Genomic DNA, 23661 nt, shown 5'->3' with positions numbered 1-23661 from the left:
CGCGGAGGGAGCGAGGTGGTAGGTGTTATACACGGGTCACACAAGGAGGGAGCGGGGTGGGGGTTATACACGGGTCACACAAGGAGGGAGCGGGGCGGGTGTTATACACGGGTCACACACGGAGGGAGCGGGGCGGGTGTTATACACGGGTCACACACGGAGGGAGCGGGGCGGGTGTTATACACGGGTCACACACGGAGGGAGCGGGGTGGAGGGTGTTATACACGGATCACACACGGAGGGAGCGGGGTGGAGGGTGTTATACACGGGTCACACACGGAGGGAGCGGGGCGGGTGTTATACACGGGTCACACGCGGAGGGAGCAGGGTGGGGGGGTCACACGCGGAGGGAGCAGGGTGGGGGGGGTCACACACGGAAAGGGCGGGTGTTATACATGGGTCACACGCGGAGGGAGCGAGGTGGTAGGTGTTATACACGGGTCACACAAGGAGGAAGCGGGGTGGGTGTTATACACGGGTCACACACGGAGGGAGCGGGGTGGAGGGTGTTATACACGGTCACACACGGAGGGAGCGGGGTGGGTGTTATACACGGGTCACACACGGAGGGAGCGGGGTGGGGGTGTTATACACGGGTCACACACGGAGGGAGAGGGGTGGAGGGTGTTATACACGGGTCACACACGGAGGGAGCGGGGTGGAGGGTGTTATACACGGGTCACACACGGAGGGAGCGGGGTGGAGGGTGTTATACACGGTCACACACGGAGGGAGCGGAGTGGGGGTGTTATACACGGGTCACACACGGAGGGAGCGGGGTGGAGGGTGTTATACACAGGTCACACACGGAGGGAGAGGGGTGGAGGGTGTTATACACGGTCACACACGGAGGGAGCAGGGTGGGGGTGTTATACACGGAGTGAGCGGGGTGGAGGGTGTTATACACGGGTCACACACGGAGGGAGCGGGGTGGAGGGTGTTATACACGGTCACACACAGAGGGAGCGGGGTGGGGGTGTTATACACGGGTCACACACGGAGGGAGCGGGGTGGAGGGTGTTATACACGGTCACACACGGAGGGAGCGGGGTGGGGGTGTTATACACGGTCACACACGGAGGGAGCAGGGTGGGGGTGTTATACACGGTCACACACGGAGGGAGCGGGGTGGAGGGTGTTATACACGGGTCACACACGGAGGGAGCGGGGTGGGGGTGTTATACACGGTCACACACGGAGGGAGCGGGGTGGAGGGTGTTATACACGGTCACACACGGAGGGAGCGGGGTGGAGGGTGTTATACACGGTCACACACGGAGGGAGCGGGGTGGGGGTGTTATACACGGGTCACACACGGAGGGATCGGGGTGGGGGTGTTATACACGGGTCACACACGGAGGGAGCGGGGTGGGGGTGTTATACACGGGTCACACACGGAGGGAGCGGGGTGGAGGGTGTTATACACGGTCACACACGGAGGGAGCGGGGTGGAGGGTGTTATACACGGTCACACACGGAGGGAGCGGGGTGGGGGTGTTATACACGGTCACACACGGAGGGAGCGGGGTGGAGGGTGTTATACACGGTCACACACGGAGGGAGCGGGGTGGAGGGTGTTATACACGGTCACACACGGAGGGAGCGGGGTGGGGGTGTTATACACGGGTCACACACGGAGGGAGCGGGGTGGGGGTGTTATACACGGGTCACACACGGAGGGAGCGGGGTGGGGGTGTTATACACGGGTCACACACGGAGGGAGCGGGGTGGAGGGTGTTATACACGGTCACACACGGAGGGAGCGGGGTGGGGGTGTTATACACGGTCACACACGGAGGGAGCGGGGTGGAGGGTGTTATACACGGGTCACATACGGAGGTAGCGGGGTGGGGGTGTTATACACGGTCACACACGGAGGGAGCGGGGTGGGGGTGTTATACACGGGTCACACACGGAGGGAGCAGGGTGGGGGTGTTATACACGGGTCACACACGGAGGGAGCGGGGTGGAGGGTGTTATACACCGGTCACACACGGAGGGAGCGGGGTGGGGGTGTTATACACGGTCACACACGGAGGGAGCGGGGTGGGGGTGTTATACACGGTCACACACGGAGGGAGCGGGGTGGGGGTGTTATACACGGTCACACACGGAGGGAGCAGGGTGGGGGTGTTATACACGGGTCACACACGGAGGGAGCGGGGTGGGGGTGTTATACACGGGTCACACACGGAGGGAGAGGGGTGGGGGTGTTATACACGGGTCACACACGGAGGGGGCGGGTGTTATACACGGGTCACACACGGAGGGAGCGGGGTGGAGGGTGTTATACACGGTCACACACGGAGGGAGCGGGGTGGAGGGTGTTATACACGGTCACACACGGAGGGAGCGGGGTGGAGGGTGTTATACACGGGTCACACACGGAGGGAGCAGGGTGGGGGTGTTATACACGGGTCACACACGGAGGGAGCGGGGTGGAGGGTGTTATACACGGTCACACACGGAGGGAGCAGGGTGGGGGTGTTATACACGGTCACACACGGAGGGAGCAGGGTGGGGGTGTTATACACGGTCACACACGGAGGGAGCGGGGTGGAGGGTGTTATACACGGTCACACACGGAGGGAGCAGGGTGGAGGGTGTTATACACGGTCACACACGGAGGGAGCAGGGTGGGGGTGTTATACACGGGTCACACACGGAGGGAGCGGGGTGGAGGGTGTTATACACGGGTCACACACGGAGGGTGTTATACACGGGTCACACACGGAGGGAGCGGGGTGGGGGTGTTATACACGGGTCACACACGGAGGGAGCGGGGTGGAGGGTGTTATACACGGGTCACACACGGAGGGAGCGGGGTGGAGGGTGTTATACACGGTCACACACGGAGGGAGCGGGGTGGAGGGTGTTATACACGGGTCACACACGGAGGGAGCAGGGTGGGGGTGTTATACACGGGTCACACACGGAGGGAGCAAGGTGGGGGTGTTATACACGGTCACACACGGAGGGAGCAGGGTGGGGGTGTTATACACGGTCACACACGGAGGGAGCGGGGTGGAGGGTGTTATACACGGTCACACACGGAGGGAGCAGGGTGGGGGTGTTATACACGGTCACACACGGAGGGAGCGGGGTGGAGGGTGTTATACACGGTCACACACGGAGGGAGCGGGGTGGAGGGTGTTATACACGGTCACACACGGAGGGAGCGGGGTGGAGGGTGTTATACACGGTCACACACGGAGGGAGCAGGGTGGGGGTGTTATACACGGTCACACACGGAGGGAGCAGGGTGGAGGGTGTTATACACGGGTCACACACGGAGGGAGCGGGGTGGAGGGTGTTATACACGGTCACACACGGAGGGAGCAGGGTGGGGGTGTTATACACGGTCACACACGGAGGGAGCAGGGTGGAGGGTGTTATACACGGGTCACACACGGAGGGAGCGGGGTGGAGGGTGTTATACACGGTCACACACGGAGGGAGCAGGGTGGAGGGTGTTATACACGGTCACACACGGAGGGAGCAGGGTGGGGGTGTTATACACGGTCACACACGGAGGGAGCAGGGTGGAGGGTGTTATACACGGTCACACACGGAGGGAGCGGGGTGGAGGGTGTTATACACGGTCACACACGGAGGGAGCAGGGTGGGGGTGTTATACACGGTCACACACGGAGGGAGCGGGGTGGAGGGTGTTATACACGGTCACACACGGAGGGAGCGGGGTGGAGGGTGTTATACACGGTCACACACGGAGGGAGCAGGGTGGAGGGTGTTATATACGGGTCACACACGGAGGGAGCGGGGTGGAGGGTGTTATACACGGGTCACACACGGAGGGAGCGGGGTGGAGGGTGTTATACACGGGTCACACACGGAGGGAGCAGGGTGGGGGTGTTATACACGGTCACACACGGAGGGAGCAGGGTGGAGGGTGTTATACACGGGTCACACACGGAGGGAGCAGGGTGGGGGTGTTATACACGGTCACACACGGAGGGAGCAGGGTGGAGGGTGTTATACACGGTCACACACGGAGGGAGCGGGGTGGAGGGTGTTATACACGGTCACACACGGAGGGAGCAGGGTGGGGGTGTTATACACGGTCACACACGGAGGGAGCGGGGTGGAGGGTGTTATACACGGTCACACACGGAGGGAGCGGGGTGGAGGGTGTTATACACGGTCACACACGGAGGGAGCGGGGTGGAGGGTGTTATACACGGTCACACACGGAGGGAGCAGGGTGGAGGGTGTTATACACGGGTCACACACGGAGGGTGTTATACACGGGTCACACACGGAGGGTGTTATACACGGGTCACACACGGAGGGTGTTATACACGGGTCACACACGGAGGGTGTTATACACGGGTCACACACGGAGGATGTTATACACGGGTCACACACAGAGGGAGCGGGGTGGAGGGTGTTATACACGGGTCACACACGGAGGGGGTGGGGGGTGTTATACACGGGTCACACACGGAGGGAGAGGGGTGGGGTCCGTGTTACACATGGGGGCGCGCGCAGTACATTGCCTGTTTCTCTTGTATTCTCCCGCTCTTTTCCTCACGGAAGAAGCAGTGGAAACCACGCCCACGTTTCCCATCGTGCTCTACGGTTCGTGACGTTCCAATCCCCGCCCTACCTGAAAAGCCGAGAGTCTCCGCCCACGTCGCCATTTTGCGCACTGAGCGCCGGCTCAGTCCCGTTGACAAGAAAGTCGTTTGTCGGCCGAGGACAGCGGCCACATCCGGGTGATCACCCGCTCCAGAGCCGCCCGCACCCCGCCCACCTATCGCAGCGCACAGTCACCCCCGGCCCACGCGGATGGAGACGGATTGTGCCCGCTGAGCGGAACCGGGAGACAGCAGAAAGCGCAGGTGAGGAGCGGACAAGATGGCGGCCGAGGGAGAGAGGCCGCGGTGTGTGAGGGGAAGAGACACTGAGGACGAGTGTGTGTGCACTGTGCAGAGGTGTGATAGATATATATACATACATACATGGAGCACACAGTGTGTGACATAGAGTGTGAGGACGTGTGTGTATATGTATACAGAGGATAATGGGTATATATAGATGGAGGATGTGTGTATATATGTATACAGAGGATAATGGGTATATATAGATGGAGGATATGTGTGTATATATGTATACAGAGGATAATGGGTATATATAGATGGAGGATGTGTGTGTATATATATATGTAGTATGCAGAGGATAATGGGTATATATAGATGGAGGATGTGTGTGTATATATGTATGCAGAGGATAATGGGTATATATAGATGGAGGGTGTGTGTATATATATATATATATATGTAGTATACAGAGGATAATGGGTATATATAGATGGAGGATGTGTGTGTATATATATATATATGTAGTATGCAGAGGATAATGGGTATATATAGATGGAGGATGTGTGTGTATATATAGATGGAAGATGTGTGTGTATATATGTAGTATACAGAGGATAATGGGTATATATAGATGGAGGAGGTGTGTGTTTATATGTAGTATACAGAGGATAATGGGTATATATAGATGGAGGATGTGTGTGTATATATGTAGTATACAGAGGATAATGGGTATATATAGATGGAGGATGTGTGTGTATATATGTAGTATACAGAGGATAATGGGTATATATAGATGGAGGAGGTGTGTGTTTATATGTAGTATACAGAGGATAATGGGTATATATAGATGGAGGATGTGTGTGTATATATGTAGTATACAGAGGATAATGGGTATATATAGATGGAGGATATGTGTGTATATATGTAGTATGCAGAGGACAATGGGTATATATAGTGGAGGATATGTGTGTATATATGTAGTATGCAGAGGATAATGGATATATATAGATGGAGGATATGTGTGTGTATATATGTAGTATGCAGAGGATAATGGGTATATATAGATGGAGGATGTGTGTGTATATATGTATACAGAGGATAATGGGTATATATAGATGGAGGATGTGTGTATATATGTATACAGAGGATAATGGGTATATATAGATGGAGGATATGTGTGTATATATGTAGTATACAGAGGATAATGGGTATATATAGATGGAGTATGTGTGTGTGTGTATATATGTAGTATACAGAGGATAATGGATATATATAGATGGAGGATGTGTGTGTATATATGTAGTATGCAGAGGATAATGGGTATATAGATGGAGGATTTGTGTGTGTATATATGTAGTATACAGAGGATAATGGGTATATATAGATGGAGGATGTGTGTATATATATGTAGTATACAGAGGATAATGGGTATATATAGATGGAGGATGTGTGTGTATATACAGTGGTGGCCAAAAGTATTGGCAACCCTGCAATTCTGTCAGATAATACTCCGTTAATTTCTGAAAATGATTGCAATCACAAATTCTTTGGTATTATTATCTTCATTTAATTTTCTTGCAAGGAAAAACACAAAAGAGAATGAAGCAAAAATCAAATCATTGATCATTTCACACAAAACTCCAAAAAAGGGCCGGACAAAAGTATTGGCACCCTCAGCCTAATACTTGGTTGCACAACCTTTAGCCAAAATAACTGCGAACAACCGCTTCCGGTAACCGTCATTGAGTTTCTTACAATGCTCTGCTGGAATTGTAGACCATTCTTCTTTGGCAAACTGCTCCAGGTCCCTGATATTTGAAGGGCGCCTTCTCCAAACTGCCATTTTGAGATCTCTCCACAGGTGTTCTATGGGATTCAGGTCTGGACTCATTGCTGGCCACCTTAGAAGTCTCCAGTGCTTTCTCTAAAACCATTTTATAGTGCTTTTGGAAGTGTGTTTTGGGTCATTGTCCTGCTGGAAGACCCATGACCTCTGAGGGAGACCCAGCTTTCTCACACTAGGCCCTACATTATGCTGCAAAATTTGTTGGTAGTCTTCAGACTTCATAATGCCATGCACACGGTCAAGCAGTCCAGTGCCAGAGGCAGCAAAGCAACCCCAAAAGATCAGGGAACCTCCGCCATGTTTGACTGTAGGGACCGTGTTCTTTTCTTTGAATGCCTCTTTTTTTTTTCCTGTACACTCTATGTTGATGCTTTTTCCCAAAAAGCTCTACTTTTGTCTCATCTGACCAGAGAACATTCTTCCAAAACTTTTTAGGCTTTCTCAGGTAAGTTTTGGCAAACTCCAGCCTGGCTTTTTTATGTCTCGGGGTAAGAAGTGGGGTCTTCCTGGGTATGTTACCATACAGTCCCTTTTCATTCAGACACCGACGGATAGTACGGGTTGACACTGTTGTACCCTCGGACTGCAGGGCAGCTTGAACTTGTTTGGATGTTAGTCGAGGTTCTTTATCCACCATCCGCACAATCTTGCGTTGAAATCTCTCGTCAATTTTTCTTTTCCGTCCACATCTAGGGAGGTTAGCCACAGTGCCATGGGCTTTAAACTTCTTGATGACACTGCTGACGGAAGACACAGGAACATTCAGGTCTTTGGAGATGGACTTGTAGCCTTGAGATTGCTCATGCTTCCTCACAATTTGGTTTCTCAAGTCCTCAGACAGTTCTTTGGTCTTTCTTTTCTCCATGCTCAATGTGGTATACACAAGGACACAGGACACAGGACAGAGGTTGAGTCAACTTTAATCCATGCTAACTGGCTGCAAGTGTGAATTAGTTATTGCCAACACCTGTTAGGTGCCACAGGTAAGTTACAGGTGCTGTTAATTACGCGAATTAGAGAAGCATCACATGATTTTTCAAAGGGTGCCAATACTTTTGTCCACCCCCTTTTTTAGGTTTGGTGTGGAATTATATCCAATTTGGCTGTAGGACAATTCTTTTTGTGTTTTTTTCATTTAAGACAAATTACATGAAGAGAATAAGACCAAAGAATTTGTGATTGCAATCATTTTCAGGAAGAAACGGGAGTATTATCTGACAGAATTGCAGGGGTGCCAATACTTTTGGCCAGCACTGTATGTAGTATACAGAGTATAATGGGTATATATAGATGGAGGATGTGTGTGTATATATGTATACAGAGGATAATGGGTATATATAGATGGAGGATGTGTGTGTATATATGTATACAGAGGATAATGGATATATATAGATGGAGGATATGTGTGTGTATATATGTAGTATGCAGAGGATAATGGGTATATATAGATGGAGGATATGTGTGTGTATATATGTAGTATGCAGAGGATAATGGGTATATATAGATGGAGGATGTGTGTGTATATATGTAGTATACAGAGGATAATGGGTATATATAGATGGAGGATGTGTGTGTATATATGTAGTATACAGAGGATAATGGGTATATATAGATGGAGGATGTGTGTGTATATATGTAGTATACAGAGGATAATGGGTATATATAGATGGAGGATGTGTGTGTATATATGTAGTATACAGAGGATAATGGGTATATATAGATGGAGGATGTGTGTATATATGTATACAGAGGATAATGGGTATATATAGATGGAGGATGTGTGTGTATATATGTATACAGAGGATAATGGGTATATATAGATGGAGGATGTGTGTGTGTGTATATATAGATGGAGGATGTGTGTGTGTATATATGTAGTATACAGAGGATAATGGGTATATATAGATGGAGGATGTGTGTGTATATATGTAGTATACAGAGGATAATGGGTATATATAGATGGAGGATGTGTGTGTATATATGTAGTATACAGAGGATAATGGGTATATATAGATGGAGGATGTGTGTGTATATATGTAGTATACAGAGGATAACTGGTATATAAAGATGGAGGATGTGTGTGTATATATGTAGTATGCAGAGGATAATGGGTATATATAGATGGAGGGTGTGTATATATGTAGTATGCAGAGGATAATGGGTATATATAGATGGAGGAGGTGTGTGTATATATGTAGTATACAGAGGATAATGGGGATATATAGATGGAGGATGTGTGTGTATATATGTAGTATACAGAGGATAATGGTATATATAGATGGAGGATGTGTGTGTATACAGTTATATGAAAAAGTTTGGGCACCCCTATTAATCTTAAGCTTAATGTTTTATATAAATTGGTGTTTTTGCAGCAGCTATTTCAGTTTGATATATGTAATAACTGTTGGACACAGTAATGTTTCTGCCTTGAAATGAGGTTTATTGTACGAACAGAAAATGTGCAATCTGCATTTAAGCAAAATTTGACAGGTGCATAAGTATGGGCACCCTTATCATTTTCTTGTTTTAAATACTCCTACCTACTTTTTACTGACTTGCTAAAGCACTTCTTTTGGTTTTGTAACCTCATTGAGCTTTGAACTTCATAGCCAGGTGTATGCAATCATGAGAAAAGCTACTTAAAGTGGCCACTTGCAAGTTGTTCTCCTGTTTGAATCTCCTCTGATGAGTGGCATCATGGGCTCCTCAAAACAACTGTCAAATGATCTGAAAACAAAGATTATGCAACATAGTTGTTCAGGGGAAGGATACAAAAAGCTGTCTCAGAGATTTTACCTGTCAGTTTCCACTGTGAGGAACATAGAAAGGAAATGGAAGAACACAGGGACAGTTCTTGTTAAGGCCAGAAGTGGCAGGCCAAGAAATACATCAGAAAGGCAGAGAAGAAGAATGGTGAGATCAGTCAAGGACAATCCTCAGACCACCTCCAGAGAGCTGCAGCATCAACTTGCTGCAGATGGGGTCACTGTGCATCGGTCAACTATACAACGCACTTTGCACAAGGAGAAGCTGTATGGGAGAGTGATGCAAAAGAAGCCGTTTCTGCAAGCACGCCACAAACAGAGTCGGCTGAAGTATGCAAAAGCACATTTGGAGAAGCCAATTTCTTTTTGGAAAAGGTCCTGTGGACTGATGAAACCAAGATTGAGTTGTTTGGTCATACAAAAAGGCGCTATGCATGGCGGAAAAAAAACACAGCATTCCAATAAAAACATTTGCTACCCACAGTAAAATTTGGTGGAGGTTCCATCATGCTTTGGGGCTGTGTGGCCAATGCCGGCACCGGGAATCTTGTTAAAGTTGAGGGATGCATGGATTCCACTCAGTATCAGCAGATTCTTGACAATAATGTTCAAGAATCAGTGACAAAGTTGAAGTTACGCAGGGGATGGATCTTTCAGCAAGACAATGATCCAAAACACCGCTCCAAATCTACTCAGGCATTCATGCAGAGGAACAATTACAATGTTCTGGAATGGCCATCCCAGTCCCCAGACCTGAATATCATTGAACATCTGTGGGATCATTTGAAGAGGGCTGTCCATGCTCGGCGACCATCAAACTTAACTGAACTGGAATTGTTTTGTAAAGAGGAATGGTCAAAATACCTTCATCCAGGATATCATTAAAAGCTACAGGAAGCGACTAGAGGCTGTTATTTTTGCAAAAGGAGGATCTACTAAATATTAATGTCACTTTTCTGGTGAGGTGCCCATACTTATGCACCTGTCAAATTTTGTTTGAATGCAGATTGCACATTTTCTGTTAGTACAATAAACCTCATTTCAAGGCAGAAACATTACGGTGTCCAACAGTTATTACATATATCAAACTGAAATAGCTGTTGCAAAAACACCAATTTTTATAAAACATTAAGCTTAAGATTAATAGGGGTGCCCAAACTTTTTCATATAACTGTATATGTAGTATGCAGAGGATAATGGGTATATATAGATGGAGGATATGTGTGTATATATGTAGTATGCAGAGGATAATGGGTATATATAGATAGAGGATATGTGTGTATATATGTAGTATACAGAGGATAACGGTATATATAGATGGAGGAGGTGTGTGTATATATGTAGTATACAGAGGATAATGGGTATATATAGATGGAGGATATGTGTGTATATATGTAGTATACAGAGGATAATGGGTATATATAGATGGAGGATGTGTGTGTATATATGTAGTATACAGAGGATAATGGGTATATATAGATGGAGGATATGTGTGTATATATGTAGTATGCAGAGGATAATGGGTATATATAGATGGAGGATGTGTGTGTATATATGTAGTATGCAGAGGATAATGGGTATATATAGATAGAGGATGTGTGTGTATATATGTATACAGAGGATAATGGGTATATATAGATGGAGGATGTGTGTGTATATATGTAGTATGCAGAGGATAATGGGTATATATAGATGGAGGATGTGTGTGTGTATATATGTAGTATGCAGAGGATAATGGGTATATATAGATGGAGGGTGTGTGTGTATATATGTAGTATGCAGAGGATAATGGGTATATATAGATGGAGGGTGTGTGTGTATATATGTAGTATACAGAGGATAATGGGTATATATAGATGGAGGATATGTGTGTATATGTGTAGTATACAGAGGATAATGGGTATATATAGATGGAGGATGTGTGTGTTTATATGTAGTATACAGAGGATAATGGGTATATATAGATGGAGGATGTGTGTGTATATATGTAGTATACAGAGGATAATGGGTATATATAGATGGAGGATGTGTGTGTATATGTGTAGTATACAGAGGATAATGGGTATATATAGATGGAGGGTGTGTGTGTATATATGTAGTATGCAGAGGATAATGGGTATATATAGATGGAGGATGTGTGTGTATATATGTAGTATACAGAGGATAATGGGTATATATAGATGGAGGATGTGTGTGTATATATGTAGTATACAGAGGATAATGGGTATATATAGATGAAGGATATGTGTGTATATATGTAGTATGCAGAGGATAATGGGTATATATAGATGGAGGGTGTGTGTATATATGTAGTATACAGAGGATAATGGGTATATATAGATGGAGGATGTGTGTGTATATATGTAGTATGCAGAGGATAATGGGTATATATAGATGGAGGATGTGTGTGTGTATATATGTAGTATACAGAGGATAATGGGTATATATAGATGGAGGATGTGTGTGTGTATATATGTAGTATACAGAGGATAATGGGTATATATAGATGGAGGATGTGTGTGTATATATGTAGTATACAGAGGATAATGGGTATATATACAGTACAGACCAAAAGTTTGGACACACCTTCTCATTTAAAGATTTTTCCGTATTTTCATGACTTTGAAAATTGTACATTCACACTGAAGGCATCAAAACTATGAATTAATACATGTGGAATTATATACTTAACAAAAAAGTGTGAAACAACTGAAAATATGTCTTATATTCTAGGTTCTTGAAAGTAGCCACCTTTTGCTTTGATGACTGCTTTGCACACTCTTGGCATTCTCTTGATGAGCTTCAAGAGGTAGTCACCGGAAATGGTTTTCACTTCACAGGTGAGCCCGGTCAGGTTTAATAAGTGGGATTTCTTGCCTTATAAATGGGGTTGAGACCATCAGTTGTGTTGTGCAGAAGTCTGGTGGATACACAGCTGATAGTCCTACTGAATAGACTGTTAGCTGCTTTTTTCTTGCCATAATACAAATTCTAAGTAAAGAAAAACGAGTGGCCATCATTACTTTAAGAAATGAAGGTCAGTCAGTCCGAAAAATTGGGCAAACTTTGAAAGTGTCCCCAAGTGCAGTTGCAAAAACCGTCAAGCGCTACAAAGAAACTGGCTCACATGAGGACCGCCCCAGGAAAGGAAGACCAAGAGTCACCTCTGCTTCTGAGGATAAGTTTATCCGAGTCACCAGCCTCAGAAATCGCAGGTTAACAGCAGCTCAGATTAGAGACCAGGTCAATGCCACACAGAGTTCTAGCAGCAGACATATCTCTTCAACAACTGTTAAGAGGAGACTTTGTGCAGCAGGCCTTCATGGTAAAATAGCTGCTAGGAAACCACTGCTAAGGACAGGCAACAAGCAGAAGAGACTTGTTTGGGCTAAAGAACACAAGGAATGGACATTAGACCATTGGAAATCTGTGCTTTGGTCTGATGAGTCCAAATTTCAGATCTTTGGTTCCAACCACCGTGTCTTTGTGAGACGCAGAAAAGGTGAATGGATGGACTCTACATGCCTGGTTCCCACCGTGAAGCATGGAGGAGGAGGTGTGATGGTGTGGGGGTGCTTTGCTGGTGACACTGTTGGTGATTTATTCAAAATTGAAGGCATACTGAACCAGCATGGCTACCACAGCATGTTGCAGCAGCATGCTATTCCATCCGGTTTGCGTTTAGCTGGACCATCATTTATATTTCAACAGGACAATGACCCTAAACACACCTCCAGGCTGTGTAAGGGCTATTTGACAAAGGAGGAGAGTGATGGGGTGCTACGCCAGATGACCTGGCCTCCACAGTCACCAGACCTGAACCCAATCAAAATGGTTTGGGGTGAGCTGGACCGCAGAGTGAAGGCAAAAGGGCCAACAAGTGCTAAGCATCTCTGGGAACTCCTTCAAGATTGTTGGAAGACCATTTCCGGTGACTACCTCTTGAAGCTCATCAAGAGAATGCCAAGAGTGTGCAAAGCAGTCATCAAAGCAAAAGGTGGCTACTTTGAAGAACCTAGAATATAAGACATATTTTCAGTTGTTTCACACTTTTTTGTTAAGTATATAATTCCACATGTGTTAATTCATAGTTTTGATGCCTTCAATGTGAATGTACAATTTTCATAGTCATGAAAATACAGAAAAATCTTTAAATGAGAAGGTGTGTCCAAACTTTTGGTCTGTACTGTAGATAGAGGATGTGAGTGTATATATGTAGTATGCAGAGGATAATGGGTATATATAGATGGAGGATATGTGTATATATGTAGTATACAGAGGATAATGGGTATATATAGATGAAGGATGTGTGTATATATGTAGTATGCAGAGGATAATGGGTATATATAGATGGAGGATGTGTGTGTATATATGTATACAGAGGATAATGGGTATATATAGATGGAGGGTGTGTGTGTATATATATGTAGTATACAGAGGATAATGGGTATATATAGATGGAGGATATGTGTGTATATATGTAGTATACAGAGGATAATGGGTATATATAGATGGAGGATGTGTGTGTATATATGTAGTATACAGAGGTTAATGGGTATATATAGATGGAGGATGTGTGTGTGTATATATGTAGTATGCAGAGGATAATGGGTATATATAGATGGAGGATATGTGTGTATATATGTATACAGAGGATAACGGGTATATATAGATGGAGGATGTGTGTATATATGTATGCAGAGGATAATGGGTATATATAGATGGAGGATGTGTGTGTATATATGTAGTATACAGAGTATAATGGGTATATATAGATGGAAGATGTGTGTGTATATATGTAGTATACAGAGTATAATGGGTATATATAGATGGAGGATGTGTGTGTATATATGTAGTATACAGAGGATAATGGGTATATATAGATGGAGGGTGTGTGTGTATATATGTAGTATACAGAGGATAATGGGTATATATAGATGGAGGATGTGTGTGTGTATATATGTAGTATACAGAGGATAATGGGTATATATAGATGGAGGATGTGTGTATATATGTAGTATGCAGAGGATAATGGGTATATATAGATGGAGGATGTGTGTATATATGTAGTATGCAGAGGATAATGGGTATATATAGATGGAGGATGTGTGTGTATATATGTAGTATACAGAGGATAATGGGTATATATAGATGGAGGATGTGTGTATATATGTAGTATGCAGAGGATAATGGGTATATATAGATGGAGGATGTGTGTGTATATATGTAGTATACAGAGGATAATGGGTATATATAGATGGAGGATGTGTGTGTATATATGTATATAGAGGATAATGGGTATATATAGATGGAGGATATGTGTTTATATATGTAGTATGCAGAGGATAATGGGTATATATAGATGGAGGATATGTGTGTATATATGTAGTATACAGAGGATAATGGGTATATATAGATGGAGGATGTGTGTGTATATATGTAGTATGCAGAGGATAATGGGTATATATAGATGGAGGATGTGTGTATATATGTATGCAGAGGATAATGGGTATATATAGATGGAGGATATGTGTGTATATATGTAGTATACAGAGGATAACGGGTATATATAGATGGAGGATGTGTGTGTATATATGTAGTATACAGAGGATAATGGGTATATATAGATGGAGGGTGTGTGTGTATATATGTAGTATACAGAGGATAACGGGTATATATAGATGGAGGATGTGTGTGTATATATGTAGTATACAGAGGATAATGGGTATATATAGATGGAGGATGTGTGTGTATATATGTAGTATACAGAGGATAATGGGTATATATAGATGGAGGATGTGTGTGTATATATGTAGTATACAGAGGATAATGTGTATATATAGATGGAGGATGTGTGTATATATGTAGTATACAGAGGATAACTGGTATATATAGATGGAGGATGTGTGTGTATATATGTAGTATACAGAGGATAATGGGTATATATAGATGGAGGAGGTGTGTGTATATATGTAGTATACAGAGGATAATGGGTATATATAGATGGAGGGTGTGTGTGTATATGTGTAGTATACAGAGGATAATGGGTATATATAGATGGAGGGTGTGTGTGTATATATAGTATACGGAGGATAATGAGTATATATAGATGGAGGAGGTGTGTGTATATATGTAGTATACAGAGGATAATGGGTATATATAGATGGAGGATGTGTGTGTATATATGTATATAGAGGATAATGGGTATATATAGATGGAGGATATGTGTGTATATATGTAGTATGCAGAGGATAATGGGTATATATAGATGGAGGATATGTGTGTATATAGGTAGTATACAGAGGATAATGGGTATATATAGATGGAGGGTGTGTGTGTATATATGTAGTATGCAGAGGTTAATGGGTATATATAGATGGAGGATGTGTGTGTATATGTATACAGAGGATAATGGGTATATATAGATGGAGGATATGTGTGTGTATATGTAGTATGCAGAGGATAATGGGTATATATAGATGGAGGATGTGTGTGTATATATGTAGTATACAGAGGATAATGGGTATATATAGATGGAGGATGTGTGTGTATATATGTATGCAGAGGATAATGGGTATATATAGATGGAGGATGTGTGTGTATATATGTAGTATGCAGAGGATAATGGGTATATATAGATGGACGATGTGTGTGTATATATATGTAGTATGCAGAGGATAATGGGTATATATAGATGGAGGATGTGTGTATATATGTATACAGAGGATAATGGGTATATATAGATGGAGGATATGTGTGTATATATGTAGTATGCAGAGGATAATGGGTATATATAAATGGAGGATATATGTAGTATACAGAGGATAATGGGTATATATAGATGGAGGATGTGTGTATATATGTAGTATGCAGAGGATAATGGGTATATATAGATGGAGGATGTGTGTGTATATATGTAGTATGCAGAGGATAATGGGTATATATAGATGGAGGGTGTGTGTGTATATATATGTATACAGAGGATAATGGGTATATATAGATGGAGGAGGTGTGTGTATATATGTAGTATACAGAGGATAATGGGTATATATAGATGGAGGATGTGTGTGTATATATATATGTAGTATGCAGAGGATAATGGGTATATATAGATGGAGGATGTGTGTATATATGTATACAGAGGATAATGGGTATATATAGATGGAGGATATGTGTGTATATGTAGTATGCAGAGGATAATGGGTATATATAGATGGAGGATATATGTAGTATACAAAGGATAATGGGTATATATAGATGGAGGATGTGTGTATATATGTAGTATGCAGAGGATAATGAGCATATATAGATGGAGGATGTGTGTGTATATATGTAGTATACAGAGGATAACTGGTATATATAGATGGAGGATGTGTGTGTATATATGTAGTATACAGAGGATAATGGGTATATATAGATGGAGGAGGTGTGTGTATATATGTAGTATACAGAGGATAATGGGTATATATAGATGGAGGGTGTGTGTGTATATGTGTAGTATACAGAGGATAATGGGTATATATAGATGGAGGGTGTGTGTGTATATATAGTATACGGAGGATAATGAGTATATATAGATGGAGGAGGTGTGTGTATATATGTAGTATACAGAGGATAATGGGTATATATAGATGGAGGATGTGTGTGTATATAGAGGATAATGGGTATATATAGATGGAGGATATGTGTGTATATATGTAGTATGCAGAGGATAATGGGTATATATAGATGGAGGATATGTGTGTATATAGGTAGTATACAGAGGATAATGGGTATATATAGATGGAGGATATGTGTGTATATATGTAGTATGCAGAGGATAATGGGTATATATAGATGGAGGATATGTGTGTATATAGGTAGTATACAGAGGATAATGGGTATATATAGATGGAGGGTGTGTGTGTATATATGTAGTATACAGAGGATAATGGGTATATATAGATGGAGGGTGTGTGTGTATATGTGTAGTATACAGAGGATAATGGGTATATATAGATGGAGGGTGTGTGTGTATATATGTAGTATACAGAGGATAATGGGTATATATAGATGGAGGATGTGTGTGTATATATGTAGTATGCAGAGGATAATGGGTAGATATAGATGGAGGATGTGTGTATATATGTATACAGAGGATAATGGGTATATATAGATGGAGGATATGTGTGTATATATGTAGTATGCAGAGGATAATGGGTATATATAGATGGAGGATGTGTGTGTATATGTATACAGAGGATAATGGGTATATATAGATGGAGGATATGTGTGTATATATGTAGTATGCAGAGGATAATGGGTATATATAGATGGAGGATGTGTGTGTATATATGTAGTATACAGAGGATAATGGGTATATATAGATGGAGGATGTGTGTGTATATATGTATGCAGAGGATAATGGGTATATATAGATGGAGGATGTGTGTGTATATATGTAGTATGCAGAGGATAATGGGTATATATAGATGGAGGATGTGTGTGTATATATGTAGTATACAGAGGATAATGGGTATATATAGATGGAGGATGTGTGTGTATATATGTAGTATACAGAGGATAATGGGTATATATAGATGGAGGATGTGTGTATATATGTAGTATGCAGAGGATAATGGGTATATATAGATGGAGGATGTGTGTGTATATATGTAGTATGCAGAGGATAATGGGTATATATAGATGGAGGATATATGTAGTATACAGAGGATAATGGGTATATATAGATGGAGGAGGTGTGTGTATATATGAAGTATGCAGAGGATAATGGGTATATATAGATGGAGGATGTGTGTGTATATATGTAGTATGCAGAGGATAATGGGTATATATAGATGGAGGATGTGTGTGTGTATATGTAGTATGCAGAGGATAATGGGTATATATAGATGGAGGATGTGTGTGTATATATGTAGTATGCAGAGGATAATGGGTATATATGGATAGAGAATGTGTGTGTGTATATATGTATACAGAGGATATTGGGTATATATAGATGGAGTATGTGTGTGTATATATGTATATAGAGGATAATGGGTATATATAGATGGAGGATGTGTGTATATATGTAGTATGCAGAGGATAATGGGTATATATAGATGGAGGATGTGTGTGTATATATGTAGTATGCAGAGGATAATGGGTATATATAGATGGAGGGTGTGTGTTTATATATGTAGTATACAGAACATAATGGGTATATATAGATGGAGGATATGTGTGTATGTATGTAGTATACAGAGGATAATGGGTATATATAGATGGAGGAGGTGTGTGTATATATGAAGTATGCAGAGGATAATGGCTATATATAGATGGAGGATGTGTGTGTATATATGTAGTATACAGAGGATAATGGGTATATATAGATGGAGGATGTGTGTGTGTATATATGTAGTATACAGAGGATAATGGGTATATATAGATGGAGGATGTGTGTGTATATATGTAGTATACAGTGGATAATGGGTATATATAGATGGAGGATGTGTGTGTATATGTATGCAGAGGATAATGGGTATATATAGATGGAGGGTGTGTGTATATATGTAGTATACAGAGGATAATGGGTATATATAGATGGAGGATGTGTGTGTATATATGTATGCAGAGGATAATGGGTATATATAGATGGAGGATGTGTGTGTGTATATGTAGTATACAGAGGATAATGGGTATATATAGATGGAGGTTTTGTGTGTATATATGTAGTATGCAGAGGATAATGGGTATATATAGATGGAGGATGTGTGTGTATATATGTATACAGAGGATAATGGGTATATATAGATGGAGGATGTGTGTGTGTGTATATATGTATACAGAGGATAATGGGTATATATAGATGGAGGATGTGTGTGTATATATGTAGTATACAGAGGATAATGGGTATATATAGATGGAGGATATGTGTGTATATATGTAGTATGCAGAGGATAATGGGTATATATAGATGGAGGATGTGTGTGTGTATATGTAGTATACAGAGGATAATGGGTATATATAGATGGAGGATTTGTGTGTATATATGTAGTATGCAGAGGATAATGGGTATATATAGATGGAGGATGTGTGTGTATATATGTATACAGAGGATAATGGGTATATATAGATGGAGGGTGTGTGTGTTTATATGTAGTATACAGAGGATAATGGGTATATATAGATGGAGGATGTGTGTATATATGTAGTATGCAGAGGATAATGGGTATATATAGATGGAGGATGTGTGTGTATATATGTAGTATGCAGAGGATAATGGGTATATATAGATGGAGGATGTGTGTGTATATATGTATACAGAGGATAATGGGTATATATAGATGGAGTGTGTGTGTGTGTTTGTATGTAGTATACAGAGGATAATGGGTATATATAGATGGAGGATGTGTGTGTATATATGTAGTATGCAGAGGATAATGGGTATATATAGATAGAGGATGTGTGTGTATATATGTATACAGAGGATAATGGGTATATATAGATGGAGGATATGTATATATGTAGTATACAGAACATAATGGGTATATATAGATGGAGGATGTGTGTGTATATATGTAGTATGCAGAGGATAATGGGTATATATAGATGGAGGATGTGTGTGTATATATGTATACAGAGGATAATGGGTATATATAGATGGAGCGTGTGTGTGTGTATATGTAGTATACAGAGGATAATGGGTATATATAGATGGAGGATGTGTGTGTATATATGTAGTATACAGAGGATAATGGGTATATATAGATGGAGGATGTGTGTATATATGTAGTATACAGAGGATAACTGGTATATATAGATGGAGGATGTGTGTGTATATATGTAGTATACAGAGGATAATGGGTATATATAGATGGAGGAGGTGTGTGTATATATGTAGTATACAGAGGATAATGGGTATATATAGATGGAGGGTGTGTGTGTATATGTGTAGTATACAGAGGATAATGGGTATATATAGATGGAGGGTGTGTGTGTATATATGTAGTATACAGAGGATAATGGGTATATATAGATGGAGGATGTGTGTGTATATATGTAGTATGCAGAGGATAATGGGTAGATATAGATGGAGGATGTGTGTATATATGTATACAGAGGATAATGGGTATATATAGATGGAGGATATGTGTGTATATATGTAGTATGCAGAGGATAATGGGTATATATAGATGGAGGATGTGTGTGTATATGTATACAGAGGATAATGGGTATATATAGATGGAGGATATGTGTGTATATATGTAGTATGCAGAGGATAATGGGTATATATAGATGGAGGATGTGTGTGTATATATGTAGTATACAGAGGATAATGGGTATATATAGATGGAGGATGTGTGTGTATATATGTATGCAGAGGATAATGGGTATATATAGATGGAGGATGTGTGTGTATATATGTAGTATGCAGAGGATAATGGGTATATATAGATGGAGGATGTGTGTGTATATATGTAGTATACAGAGGATAATGGGTATATATAGATGGAGGATGTGTGTGTATATATGTAGTATACAGAGGATAATGGGTATATATAGATGGAGGATGTGTGTATATATGTAGTATGCAGAGGATAATGGGTATATATAGATGGAGGATGTGTGTGTATATATGTAGTATGCAGAGGATAATGGGTATATATAGATGGAGGATATATGTAGTATACAGAGGATAATGGGTATATATAGATGGAGGAGGTGTGTGTATATATGAAGTATGCAGAGGATAATGGGTATATATAGATGGAGGATGTGTGTGTATATATGTAGTATGCAGAGGATAATGGGTATATATAGATGGAGGATGTGTGTGTATATATGTAGTATGCAGAGGATAATGGGTATATATAGATGGAGGATGTGTGTGTATATATGTAGTATGCAGAGGATAATGGGTATATATGGATAGAGAATGTGTGTGTGTATATATGTATACAGAGGATATTGGGTATATATAGATGGAGTATGTGTGTGTATATATGTATATAGAGGATAATGGGTATATATAGATGGAGGATGTGTGTATATATGTAGTATGCAGAGGATAATGGGTATATATAGATGGAGGATGTGTGTGTATATATGTAGTATGCAGAGGATAATGGGTATATATAGATGGAGGGTGTGTGTGTATATATGAAGTATGCAGAGGATAATGGCTATATATAGATGGAGGATGTGTGTGTATATATGTAGTATACAGAGGATAATGGGTATATATAGATGGAGGATGTGTGTGTATATATGTAGTATACAGAGGATAATGGGTATATATAGATGGAGGAGGAGTGTGTATATAAAGTATGCAGAGGATAATGGGTATATATAGATGGAGGATGTGTGTGTGTATATATGTAGTATACAGAGGATAATGGGTATATATAGATGGAGGATGTGTGTGTATATATGTAGTATACAGTGGATAATGGGTATGTATAGATGGAGGATGTGTGTGTATATGTATGCAGAGGATAATGGGTATATATAGATGGAGGGTGTGTGTATATATGTAGTATACAGAGGATAATGGGTATATATAGATGGAGGATGTGTGTGTATATATGTATGCAGAGGATAATGGGTATATATAGATGGAGGATGTGTGTGTGTATATGTAGTATACAGAGGATAATGGGTATATATAGATGGAGGTTTTGTGTGTATATATGTAGTATGCAGAGGATAATGGGTATATATAGATGGAGGATGTGTGTGTATATATGTATACAGAGGATAATGGGTATATATAGATGGAGGATGTGTGTGTATATATGTATACAGAGGATAATGGGTATATATAGATGGAGGATGTGTGTGTATATATGTAGTATACAGAGGATAATGGGTATATATAGATGGAGGATGTGTGTGTATATATGTAGTATACAGAGGATAATGGGTATATATAGATAGAGGATATGTGTGTATATATGTAGTATGCAGAGGATAATGGGTATATATAGATGGAGGATATGTGTGTATATATGTAGTATGCAGAGGATAATGGGTATATATAGATGGAGGATGTGTGTATATGTAGTATACAGAGGATAATGGGTATATATAGATGGAGGATTTGTGTGTATATATGTAGTATGCAGAGGATAATGGGTATATGTAGATGGAGGATGTGTGTATATATGTAGTATACAGAGGATAATGGGTATATATAGATGGAGGATGTGTGTGTATATATGTATACAGAGGATAATGGGTATATATAGATGGAGGATGTGTGTGTATATATGTATACAGAGGATAATGGGTATATATAGATGGAGGGTGTGTGTGTTTATATGTAGTATACAGAGGATAATGGGTATATATAGATGGAGGATGTGTGTGTATATATATAGTATACAGAGGATAATGGGTATATATAGATGGAGGATGTGTGTGTATATATGTAGTATGCAGAGGATAATGGGTATATATAGATAGAGGATGTGTGTGTATATATGTATACAGGGGATAATGGGTATATATAGATGGAGGATATGTATATATGTAGTATACAGAACATAATGGGTATATATAGATGGAGGATGTGTGTGTATATATGTAGTATGCAGAGGATAATGGGTATATATAGATGGAGGATGTGTGTGTGTATATGTAGTATACAGAGGATAATGGGTATATATAGATGGAGGATGTGTGTGTATATATGTATACCGAAGATAATGGGTATATATAGATGGAATATGTGTGTGTATATATGTATACAGAGGATAATGGGTATATATAGATAGAGGATGTGTGTGTGTATATATGTAGTATACAGAGGATAATGGGTATATATAGATGGAGGGTGTGTGTGTATATATGTATACAGAGGATAATGGGTATATATAGATGAAGGATGTGTGTATATATGTAGTATGCAGAGGATAATGGGTATATATAGATGGAGGGTGTGTGTGTATATATGTAGTATACAGAGGATAATGGGTATATATAGATGGAGGATGTGTGTGTATATATGTAGTATGCAGAGGATAATGGGTATATATAGATGGAGGGTGTGTGTGTATATATGTATACAGAGGATAATGGGTACATATAGATTGAGGGTGTATATATGTGTAGTATACAGAGGATAATGGATATATATAGATGGAGGATGTGTGTGTATATATGTAGTATGCAGAGGATAATGGGTATATATAGATGGAGGGTGTGTGTGTATATATGTATACAGAGG

The 23661-nt window shown here is 41.5% G+C and overlaps 1 protein-coding gene across 2 annotated transcripts in view; it reads left to right on the top strand.

Moving 5' to 3' along the window:
* The first annotated feature begins 4619 nt into the window (after positions 1-4619).
* SRCAP (Snf2 related CREBBP activator protein) overlaps positions 4620-23661 on the top strand; it is a 51606-nt gene continuing 32564 nt past the window's right edge. For both annotated transcript variants that reach the window (XM_073649046.1, XM_073649045.1), the window contains exon 1: positions 4620-4862. The gene's annotated coding sequence lies outside the window, so the exon portion shown is untranslated. The remainder of the gene's footprint in view (positions 4863-23661) is intronic.

The sequence above is a fragment of the Phyllobates terribilis genome, unplaced genomic scaffold (assembly GCF_046119375.1).
Source record: "Phyllobates terribilis strain yellow unplaced genomic scaffold, ASM4611937v1 Scaffold_9__5_contigs__length_417890890, whole genome shotgun sequence".
NCBI lineage: Eukaryota > Metazoa > Chordata > Amphibia > Anura > Dendrobatidae > Phyllobates > Phyllobates terribilis.
The sequence above is the reverse complement of the archived record's forward strand: the minus strand, read 5'-3'. Positions and strand labels throughout refer to the sequence as shown.